The sequence below is a fragment of the Aquila chrysaetos genome, chromosome 17 (assembly GCF_900496995.4).
Source record: "Aquila chrysaetos chrysaetos chromosome 17, bAquChr1.4, whole genome shotgun sequence".
NCBI lineage: Eukaryota > Metazoa > Chordata > Aves > Accipitriformes > Accipitridae > Aquila > Aquila chrysaetos.
In genome coordinates, this window is record NC_044020.1 from 1,453,551 (window position 1) to 1,465,941 (window position 12,391).

Genomic DNA, 12,391 nt, shown 5'->3' on the forward strand with positions numbered 1-12,391 from the left:
CTGGGGCAGGGGTCTGGGCACACAAAGAGGGGTTGCACGCTATGCGCTGGAGCCCACCTGCCTCAGCGTTGACAAAAATGCTGAATTCAAGCACCGCCAGCAATCTTGAAAGCCACGCAGCGTCTGGAAAATCCACAGAAGAATTGAGCACCCCAACTTTAAAGCATTTAATCTTTAATAACCTTGATATTTTCACAGCCCACCTGCTCCTCTGCTTGCAGAAGGTGACAGCCGCCACCTCCTTTGGAGGACAAAGTTCGGGAGGGTCCTGCACAGGAGCTGTAGCCAGCCCTTCACACAGAATCTCTTTTTTTTTCAGGAGGTTTATAGAGCTGCTTGGAATGGCAGAAGATTGGCTGATAGCATATTTGCCTGCTTAACTGTGTCTGCTGTTCTCCAGTATCAAAGGAAATGAGTGTTTGGGGGGAGGGAGGAGGAGGAAGATGAAGGGGGAGAGAGGAAGGAGATGAGTTAAGTGAAAGTGAATGATAAAAGCAGTATTTCCTGGTATCAGATCTTCTGTGGGAGAGTTTTGAATGGTTAGGTCAGCATGTACATTACAGTGATAAAGTACTAGCATGAGAACTAGAGGCCAGTGAAGAATGAGAGCCACCCAAACCACGGGAGAAGAAAAGGATCTGCACCTACGACATTTCTCAGATGGAGCTCTGCTTTACAGAGGTTACACTCATCAGCTTCACACCAGGTTCCAACGTGAGAAAGCCAGAAGGCATCAGCTAGCGTACATATATTGTTATCTAACTGGAAGACCTTTGGATGTGTTTTCTGCTGAAGCTGTTGCATGAGGGTCCTGAGTGAAAATGCTTACCCAAACTTAGGATGCTTAAAGCTTTTTCAAAATGTATAGATTTGTACAGACGTTTCATGTCTTTCCATTACTGGAGGGATATTATTCACTCATCTTTGTATAAGTGGTGGAAGAAAGAAGAAAAGAGAGAAGAATTAAAATCCTGTCTCAAATGGGGTGTCTGGTAGAACATATGCAGTCATTGTCAAAGGACACAACGTGTCTACCTTTAAATCAGTTCATTAAGCAATTCGAATTCCCCACCGTATCAACTTTTAGTACTACAAGCAATTACTACACTGGCCTTTCTATTATCTCTGAGCTCTATTTCTTTCAGCAACGTAATTATTGAAGGCAAAATTTTTTTTTCACTTCAGATTCTCAAATCAAGAGATAAATTTAAACTTTTTTTTTTAAATCCCTTGTCATGCTTGCTGACTCTGCTTTGTAATCTTTAATGGGATACGGTGTATCAGGCTACTGGAGAAATTGCTTATAGAGACAATCTCTGAAAAAAATCTAGCTTTCTCAAAGTAAGCTCTGGTTAGCAGTGCATGAAGAACAACGCAGTATATGCCTACAGTGAGAAGCTAAAGTAAATCAGCAGTCAAGAAGGAAACGGTAGTACAGATCTTTCTAAACCGCAGGTGCAGGGACTCGCATAACATCAGCTTGTGCAGCTCAAAATTACATTGCAGCTATTAGAAGAAACTGCACTCTGGACCACCTGGAGGAATCTCTCACATGACAAATAAAGCTATCTCCCCATATGGACCTCTTTCTCATACTACTGAAGTGGCCTTAATTTGAGTGTAGCTACAAGTCACATGCAAATCTGCATTTTGTACTTCAGTAGCCAGAGTAGTGCATGAACACAACCAAACCGTACCACAGAAGATGCAGTTTTGCTATGGCAGTTGTGCATACACTGAAAGGGCATGCCCCAGGTTCGGAGCTGCCAATGGAAGGTTGGAGAAGCTCCTTGCACTGCGGTCTTCTGCACAGTAGTCATGACGAGCAACTTGTATCTCTTAGGATAGCTGTGTTGTCAGAAATCTGCCATGAAAAAGTGACCGAGAGAAACTAGTAAGGGAGGGGAGCCACGTTAACAGACTTTTCCTACCATTTAAAGAAAAGAAGGAAAAAATATTACCATATGCTATATGGCTCTTGGATTTCTACAGATGGTACCTTCTGTTGCACAGTTGAGAGAAAAATGGATTTTACTCAGTTTTTAAATAGGTCCTACAAAATTTGCGCACATCCCTTGTATGCCAAGTAGGTATGTTTACTCCTCTTCTTAATTTACCACACTTTCTCTGCCTACCTACCAGCTGCACATTGTGTTTTATACTCTACCATGGTGAGACAGCACAATGCTGTGGGGCAGCCTCTGGATGTATGTACGGCTCTTTAGTCTTTTTATGCAATCAGCTTCCAATGAATCTTGCTTTGGGAGAGTTTTCTGTGCAGGCTGGAAATCTCTCTCTACCTTTCCTTCTCCACATGGCTCCGAGTTTGCTAATGATCACATTTAAGACCATTTGGTGCCAGCAGCTAACTTTTAGGGCTGCTCAGTGAATATGCTGTATCAATGTGGGATGAGTGGGTGGAATGTTTTCTACTGTTTTACTTTTTATGGGAAAATAGAACTAATCTGGTGGTTTTAACAGTTGTGCTGTCACTGGTATGGCCACAGTGATAAAGAATAAATTGTTCAGTCTTGACAAGATCTTCATCAGCAACAGCAAGATTGCTCATTAGATTTCACAGCATACGCACTTCAACTACATTCTGTGCATCTGTGGTACTGTTGACTGTTTAGGATATTTTACATATATATATACACACACATACACACATTTTCTTTGACTTCAAGCTTTGATGCTTGTGGCTTAGTTTATAAACAAACAGGATCCTGAATTTTGACATTTTACTTCATTGCTAATGCATAACCCTCAGTATTCTGACTGCGACCTAGTGTGTTGATGAGAGTCATTCCATTAAGAACCACAGTATCGTCATCAGAATGACTTCTTTGCAAGAGTCTCCATAAAATCAATTTTACCTGTTGATTTTAGTTCATTATTTTCCAGCTAAGATGGGCATTTGTGTTCATGTCAAATGTTTCTGTAAATCACCTGTATCATGATGTATTAAAGCATTTACAATTTGATAGTCAGCATTAAGAGCAGCGAGACAAGCAACAAAAACTTCCCATGTCACTCCATGGTACATTATATTAACTAGCAAGAAAACATATTTTGCATTTTTCAGTAATAATGGGTCCATTAAGGCTATGAGAAAGTTTCCGTATTAATTCTGGGTGTTCTGCCTCCAGACTTCTCTCAAGCTACGTGTGCAATGCTAGTCAACGTTCGGGGCTGACTGTGGATGGACAAAGAAACATGCCATTTTACAAATGCTTTCAGTGAGGGCCTTAGAATTACCTTCTCAAAGGACAGAACAAACATGAGGCATGATATCTTCCTCTCATATCATGAGTCAGAACTTAACACTGAAATATTTTCTGAAAAAAAAGTTTCAAGGCTGTTGTCTAGAGGAGCAGCAGAAAATACTTTCTTCAGGAAATAATATAATGCATATTCTGTGATCCCGTGGGTGCATACAAATCTTATCGTGAATGTTTTCAGGGGAAAAAAACAGCTCTCAGTGACTTTCACCTTATCCTGGGATTCAGTTGACCTACCGTCTTTAAGCCAGTTACCAACACGTGGCATAGGTGCCACTAAACTTTACAACAAAGTTACATTTCCTAAAGTTTCTGGACAGGTTCATTGCTCTCCTTCCGATATAAAAAAGAATTGAATCAGCTGTCATCCCTGTTGCTGTTGTCTGACCAAGACTCGCTCACTCGTTTGTTTCACAAGATCACAGGATGATGAATCATGAAGAGATGCAAGGCCTGTGTTTAGAAGCTGCAGATTAATTTGCAATAATTTGATCACTTCAGCTCACTTCCTAGAGCATTGATCATAAAATCCCGAAGAACTGACGTCATGCAAGTGCTTATTCTTATTTTTCTCATACTGAAGTCTTTGTTGATTTAGACCTCCTTTGGAGATACATGAGGAAATCTTTTTCAGCACATCAGGCACTATATTAGAACACCATAGTGGCAATACTGGTTCAACAGCTAATGAAAAATAAGGCCACATGATTCATAAAGGGCTTTTATCGTATGGATGCTAGATTGTCAGCCCTGTGAAAAGCATGTATTCTATTGCTGAATTGGGTTAAAATTTCATTTTTTGCCAGATGCCATTGCAAGTAAACTTTGTCAGAGTTTTGGTGGTCAGGAACTTTTGGCATCAAACCACCCACTGATCCTATCAAAAAGATTGTCTGAGAACATCTTAATCCTTCACGAATGGACAAAGTGTTTTCCTTATCTTGACAGTGGCATACAGATACTGGATTATAAAAATCAACTTCAACAGTTATGAAGTATTAAAAAAAAAAAAGCAATCAAAATATAAAACCAACATATTTTTCAGAAGTGTTCTACCACTCATGTTTTATAGTTGTGTTCGATTTATTTATTACCGTTCTTGGTGAGCTACTGAGAGTTAGATAAAATTGCTAAGAGATTCCTATCTTCTAAACTATATTTACAATTTTCTCATGACAGAGACACCCTCATTGTCCTCCTGGACATAAGCTTTGCACAGTGCTATCCTGTCTTAAATGTAATGAAGCCATCAGGGTCTTCCTGACTGTAACTAAGTTACAAGAAGAGAAGTCTCCATTCTCTGTAAACACAGTCCATTTAGTAGAATAAGACATTCTAATCTATGAGAATTCAGTTATCTTAAATACAGCTGTTTCATCACATTTTTTAAATTTGTTAATAAAAGAAAATCTCAGGGAGTGCTAAGTCATTCTCAACTTTATCAGAATTCACTGAAAATAGCCTTTTTGCTGTAGTGCCTTGCTTCAGAATGAACCAAGAGCGCTGGCATGATGAACTGCTCCTGTTGCCTTCATGTCACCAGCACTTAATTTTGCCAAGTTGATTTATCTTAAGAAACAGTAACAATTACCTGAACGCAATGTTTCCCGTATTGTTATGAATTGCCAAGGCAGGTTGGAAAGTGATGTGTCCCACACACACACATTGCAGGTTTTTGTGGTTTTTTTTTTAGTTTACTCTTTCATCAATATTACTACTTGTAGGTAACTTTTTGGAAACAGGCCTTTTCTTTAGACCATACAGCAGTCTGAATACATTTCAAGCCTTTCTAACTTTGCTGAATTGTACCATAACTGACAAGACTTACACAGTTTCCCTCTAGTAGGCAAAGAGATAGCCTTCAAGTAATTTACCTAGCCAAGCCAAAAGATTCAGTGTCCTAAATTACTGAACATGCAGAGATTTATTGCAATAGCCTGTTCTGATGTCAGGCAACAATACTCATTTACCTGCTTATTTTTAACGAATTTGCACAAAAATCTCTATTGATAGCACTGGCATTAGAACAAGTCAGTAAAATACTGGGGGATAATTATTCATTTTCACCTCGTTTAATATATTTTACTTTTCCCCCACGGGGTCAGTGTCTCTGGCTGGCAGTCTGTCTTGCAGTTTTATTCCAGTCACACATTTCACACCACATAAACATCTAAGTGATCTTAATATGCATCAGCAGAGAAGACCAAGGAGGAGACTTGGGTCACTCACAATGCCACCTGGGTTCACTTAGTATTAAGAAATGAGTGCTTAACAGACACTGTGTGTGTAGGGGGAAGGGAGTGACATCATTATAATATAATACAACACCATATGGCTTATCAGCAGGTAAAGCTTTATCCTCTGATCATCCCGTTCATGATTCAACAACATATTTTTTTATTACAGAGCGATCACATTAGCGAGGAAATGAGACTCCTCCAAGTTCAAGATCTTAGAATGCAGAGCCCATTCTGAATGCACAGAATAAGCATAAAATTAAGGTTATAGCCATGTAAACTCTATATTCCTGATCAGTTAAAGTAGCTTGGCAGTTAATATTTACAGATGAGCCACCCTATCTCCCCATTTAAGTATATCAGAAGGACTGTCCTATGAATTCCAATACCAAATCTCATTTTCCCTGGCTGATGCAACACCACACTAACAAGATTGAAACTTACTTTTTGATTGTGGATGTTCTATTAATAGAAAATAAACTTAGATTTAGCAACTTGCTTATGTGCAATTTGCTATAGTGATCGCAATTTGATATTCATCACAGTTTCCCTTAAATTATTCTAAAGAACTGCTTACTAGCAGTCAGTTCTTCCCCAGTGGTGGCATGGCACAGCTAGAGCAGTCACCCTTGTGGGAATCTCAAGGCTTCCTTCTCTATAAATACAAAGATATTCAACAAGATCTTCAGCTAAGATTCTTAAAGAAACTAACCTGCCATGGGATAATGGTCCTTAAATGATTGCGTAACAGGTAAAAGACAGGAAAAAAAGGGGTTTTGTAGTAGAAGCAGGTCACCAAAAAAGTCCCTTAGGAATCTGCAGTGGGACATGTCCCGTTCAATATATTCAGAAATTATCTAGAAAAAGAATATGCCATGTGATGACAAACTTTGTTGAGAAGTCTAAATTAATCAGGTTATTAAAGACAAAGATCGACCACAAAGAGGTGTCAAAATACTGAACAGAAGTGATATAAAAAGGCAGAGGGGGTACAGTGTAGGTAAAGCACCACTCATGGGGAAAACCAGCAACTTACATACACTGTGATTAGTTTTGAGATGACAATCACAGCTTTGAAGCAAGGTCTTAGCACTGTGAGAGAACTGTGAAAATGTCAGTTCATTGCTCATCAGTGGCCAAAAAGCAAGTGGAATGGCATGACTTATCAGGAAAGGAATAGAGACCAAAGTGGATCATCATTATGCAACTGTATACATTTATGGTGAGCCCACATTTTGAATATTGCATCATGTTCTGGTGTCGTTCCCCCCACAACCTATCCCCAGAATCATATAACAGAACTGTGAAAGTTAGAGATGGGCGTCAGACCCCCCCAAATCACAGGTAAAATAGTAAGAGAATGGATAAGGAATGACTTGAATACAAAAAACAAAGAAAGGAAGGTGACAGATAAAAAAATAAACGGAATAGTAGCCCTCTAAGTAAGGCATAATTGAACTGCGGATCTCCTTGCCAAAGGATGTTATGAACACCAGAAGTTTATCTAGATGCAAAAAGTGACTGAACACATTCGTGAGAAAGAATCTATTCAGTATCACCATGTCTAAAAGCACCACCTCGAGCTGAGAAAGTCCCTGAGCAGTAATCAGGATGGCTGGTCTGACAGTTCAGATGTTCTTGTAGCACATACCCATTTGTAGAGTACATTGAAATCCACGACCATATTTACTGCCGAGCCACTGCACTCCAACCAACGCGATTGCAACATCCTTCCCCCCCATCTGCGGTACATTCCTTTTCTGTGACATTATTTTCATCTGCTGCCTTGCAGGTGTTGCTTCCTGCCTTTCAGAGACAAACCAAACTCCTTCACAAACAGGGGGCTTAAACAGGAAAGGAGATAATATTGCCTCAAACCTGCTTCCTCTGTCACCCTGAAACCTCCTTCCAAGAAACAGTTAGGTGCAAGCACTCCAAAAGACACAAAAACCATTTTGCTTGATCCTTGATTGCCAGTCCCAAAAGATGTCACAAGTCACCATCAAAACTCCAAGTCAGATCTTCCACCCAGTAGCAAAGCTTCTGGGAAGACCATCTACCTCACTTCTATATTCAATGCCTTCCAATCTTTGGGAAACACTACAGTGAGCAATGCAATTCTGAAGCCAAAACCTTTCTCTCGGGATAGCATGCAGGCAGCTGGCAAGTCTCTCTATCCTTCTCCAAGGCCAGGTGAGTTTATACAGCCCATGCTACACGTATCCAGATTTCTTCATTCTCTCCACTCCCAGTCTGCTTCCTAATGCTTGCTGGATGAGAATTCCGCAATAGCTCGGCTAAGCACGTCGGCCCTTCACAGTTTAGTGTGTTATTAGCATCACCTTTTGTGCTGCAGGCAATTCTTACCATCACCCCAGGTGAGTACAATATTGAATATGCCAAGCTGCTTCAACAGAGTTCAGGGTGTCCAGGGTTTAAGTAATCATTATAATTTAAATCATCATTACTCAACAGTAGGTCTTCTTAATAAAGGCTTAAATCTAATAATGAAAACCAGTAACAATCACCTTTAACAGAGCATTTAAAAATCAGGCAACACATTTGTGCGTATTCACTTAAGTGGTTTTAGCTCCGGGCAGAGGCTCTGGCTTGCCAGTTCCAAACCCAAAACTCTTCAGTTACTCATACAACACGAGCCACTTCCTCAGGAACACAACAAGCTTTTCCTTGACCCAGTCCCCTCTGTCAGTCCCTGGACCTTGAGGGAATTCAAACCTTACAGTTATGTCTAGATGTTAAACAATGGCTAAGTTAAAAATTATCATTTTTAACATTTTCTAGACAGGTCTGTAGTCAGAGATATGTCCTTAGATCCACATGAAAACAAAAATGTGTTTGTTTTGTTAGCTGAGGTGAAGAAGCGACTCCTGCTTCTGCCTTGCCACACCATAGCATCATTCACTACTGGGGAGTGGCGGTGGCATTCAGGGCACCCACGCTGCTGGAGGAGATGTCACTCTGCCAGATAAATTTTCGCATCCTGCACATGGCTGTTCTGTCATGTGTAGAAAACCATTTCAGAGCATCCTAGGGTGAGTGACCACTCTGAAGATGCTGGACGATGCACTTATTCCAATAGAGAGACATTACTGCCAACAAGAAAATACTAAGCATTTCCAGAATAAAAGAGAAGCCACTACCGTGGAAGTACAGAGCAGAGAAGCTTTTGTCTCAAATAAACTATTAAAAAAAAATTTTAAAATGCATCCTGCGTGGTTACCGGCACTTGGAAATACACAGTCAGAAAGCCAGTATTGCTTGTTGCAAAAAGCTGATAATGCAACAATTCAAATCCGCATATGTCTAAAATATTTTAAATTAATAATTTTATTTCTATTTAGTTAAAATATTAATGTTATTCTCATAAGCATAATATAATTTAAAAATACTTAATGCAATGTAACAAAATGATTGCATCTTATCTGCATTCTCATGTGAGTTGGACCGGTGCCTAGTTATGCACCGGTATCTCGCATCAGCACGTTACCATGTGACAAGTAAATGGCAGATCATTGCCCACAAGGACTCTTTGTCATGTCTCCTAGTGAAAAGGAGCTGTAAAACTTTTCTAAAAGAGACATCATCGCATTCCTCCACAGATGGGGAATTATGCCTGTTTCAGACACGCTCCTGCATCCCAAAGAAGGAATATACCGAACAGTAATAAATGGCTGCAGGGTTATTTCAAACCAGCATAATTAATTAGTTCAGAGGCTGAACACATCCCCAGCTGGCCCTAGGAAGCGGAGGAAGGATATAAAGGTGGCATTCCCACTTGTGTAGTTAGTCCTCAGTGTAATCTTGTCGTTGGGTTGCAAGGCGGTGCTCACGGGAACGGTGCAGAAGATAAAACTCGCAGGTGGAGAGGGAAAGAAAAGCATACGTGAATCTTGAAACCGGCAGCTGCTCTGCCTGCAAATCTGCACCTAGATATGCTACTATTTAGTATGCTGCAGGCTGGACAAGTGCTTTCTGGTACACAGATCAGGCCAACATCAAGCTTGGGACTGTGCTGAGGACAGTGTGACGCTCTGTGTGGCATGTAAGACTGCGTTGCACTTAGACTTTCTGAGGACGCTTTTTTCTGTAGGTGAACGGCCGTTCTGGGAAACAGAAACCAAATCCTCGTTAAATCTGTAGGCACTTTTGCTGGCAGCATCTCCCATTTAACTCTCATCCTGCTTTCCCTACTCTGACACCCCCAGGCTTCCCTTCTTAAGAGATGGATGTTTCATTGCTCTCCAGTGACAGCCCCTCAATCCCACAGCTGTCACCAGTCAGTGGAGCAGCTCCACCTCTCAAATTGCATACTCCACCCCGCAGGTTACAAAAATCGGTCTGAAGGAGCCTGTGAAGTGCAGAACTAGTTCAACTCCATCCTTCCAGAAGAGGTGTTACCTAGGTGGCTGCGATTTACTGCAGACTATCATTTTCCCCCTTCCCTTTCCTTCAGCTAGGACCTGAAAGGTGCAGTAGTGGCAGCTGCTGTTAACCAGTTTTTGCAATATGAACTGATTGCTTCTGAACAAAAGGCAGACTCCATAAATTTATTCTTCATGTCAAAACCTCAGCTTTAGTTTAGACAAGGTTCTAGTCAATAATTTAATTTAAACACATTTTCCCCTTGGATGGGGAAAACAGCTTACGAACAGTCATCAACAGCTACAGAAACAGCACATGCAGTGAATTAAAGAAATATCTTTTCGTATTTGTAAAGTTTCAATTGAAGTTTCAATTCTATTTTTAAATATTCTTATGAAGCAATGTTTCTCGGTATTTTCTCCTGGAGAACTAAATATGATTTTCCTGCTCTCCCTTTTGACTTCTCATTTGGTGGGCTGGGTCTTGCCACAGCTTCTCTCCATATGCTTTGAGAAAGCTGAATGACTAAACATGTGGAATTTTTTCCATCTCTATCTGTAGAATTGAGTGATCCCACAACAATGTTGTAGACAAATGAGCAGCAGTTGTGGGGGCATGCTTATGGCTTTTAAAAGATCTTCTTAGTCTAAAACAGATACAGTGGTGCTCAGTCCCATACTGGCCAGAGTACATGACAACCTAATACAATGGCAGTACCTGGAGATTGGAGGTTTGGTACCCACCCCGGCATATAGCTGAATATGATTCCTTGCTCATTTTAAATTAAGCTTTTACACTTACTTGCTTTTGCTACAGTATGTGAAGACCTCTCAGAAAAGCATCAAGCAGCCTCATTATTTCCTTATTTTTGTTCCCACATCTTCTGCCCCCGCTATTGTCTATTTAAACTGGTCAAACTTTTAAAATTCACTCATTTAAGTAGGAATCAAGTGAACAAGTATTTGCATCAGATGCATGTTAGCTTACTCATTAGCAAATACCTGATGCAAATAACTGCGTTCTCATTTTAGAATGACTATTTCTAACAGAGTTTTTGGTGGTTAAGACATGTAGATTTTCAGATGAAGAGTAGTTTACCATCGTGCCATCTTCTGCCACCTCTATTTGTTGATTCTTAAATCAAGCCTATACTGAAAGGGCTCAGCACACTTTTCCAACAGCCTGGTCTTCTGCAAAATATAGCTGCATTTAAACTGGGGCCTTGAGGAGCTATTTTAATGTGGCTAATTTATTCTATCCTCACTGCTAATGAGGACTTACAAATTAAACTTTCATTTTATGAAAATCTAGTACAATGTTGATTTCTATTTCTCCCTTATGTGTATTTTAGATTCAACCATCCCCATGGCATCAACTTCTCTTTACATCTTTGTCTCGTCTCCCGATTCAGTTCCAGCAGACAAATCATCCTTTCCTTACTCCTGCCACAAGGTTTTCATGTTTGCCTTCACCTCATGGGTTGTCCTCTTCCGCTTCATTCAAAGAGCTCAAGGACAAGGTCATAACCTCCAGTTCTTCTTGCCCCATGCCAGAAGAGGAAAACTAAGACTCCATCATCCTGAACCTCCTTCCAGATAATTCAGGAAATACTGCTGAAAAAGAAAACAGTTTTGATAGCAGAACTTTCCACATTTCCAGTGGGAGTTGGAGGAAGTTTTGTCTGCAGAAGAGTACTTGTGTGCCCTGCGCAGCCTTCTGCTGGAGGCCCGTTCTTTATGGATACTACGCCAAACACCATGGTCTTGGAGATGAAAAACGCAGTTCTGAGGCTCCAGGGCAATATAGGTATCATGGTCCAGGAGCCTCAAATTATTAAGAGGCAGGTGGCAATCATGGTTAATGCCATTCATCATCTGACCAGATTCTGGACAATGACCTCCAAGCATTAAGGATGCCTCTAGTCCCTTCTAGTTCTCAGGATGACTACACCAGCCTCCTTTCCAACTCTGTGCTGTTATTCTCTCACAATACACATCACACAGGCCATCAGATTTCATTTATAGTGTTCAAGTAATTACAATCAGAAACACAGAGCTGTTCAGTTCTCTTCTTGAAAATAAACTTCTTGCATCTTGTCCTTTGTGCTTTGTCACTACCAAAACTATTAGCTCGTCCCCGTTGTTCAAGAGTTTAATCCTCAAGAACTCGCTGTGGGTACAAGACAAATATTTGTGCGGTCTTATCTGCCTGGGTGTTACTTTGCTATCTGCATATTCATCTATATTTGCATCTGTGGGTTGTCCCTGCATTTCCCAATAATCTCATCTTCTCATAAACAGAAAAATAAAGATGTCTTATCGGCTAAGCATGAGGATAGTAGTGGGGAAATACATAAAGGGATAGTACGAAGGATGCCCATAGGCAGCTATCGGAAATAGCAGGCAAGAGGTGGAAGATTTAGGATCAAAACCTAAAAAGTACCCAAGTGAAATATCTATGAAAATGTTTATTGCATCAAGAGGGAAACCA

At 40.5% G+C, this 12,391-nt stretch overlaps 1 protein-coding gene across 3 annotated transcripts in view; it reads right to left on the minus strand.

The window, feature by feature from the left end:
- Positions 1-12,391, minus strand: part of GRAP2 (GRB2 related adaptor protein 2) — a 114,061-nt gene that overhangs the window by 78,570 nt on the left and 23,100 nt on the right. Inside the window, exon 1 of one of the 3 annotated variants that reach the window (XM_030041508.2) lies at positions 204-248. The exons of the other annotated variants lie outside the window; for them this stretch is intronic. The gene's annotated coding sequence lies outside the window, so the exon portion shown is untranslated. Of the gene's footprint in view, positions 1-203; positions 249-12,391 lie in introns of those variants that run through there. 3 annotated transcript variants of the gene reach the window in all.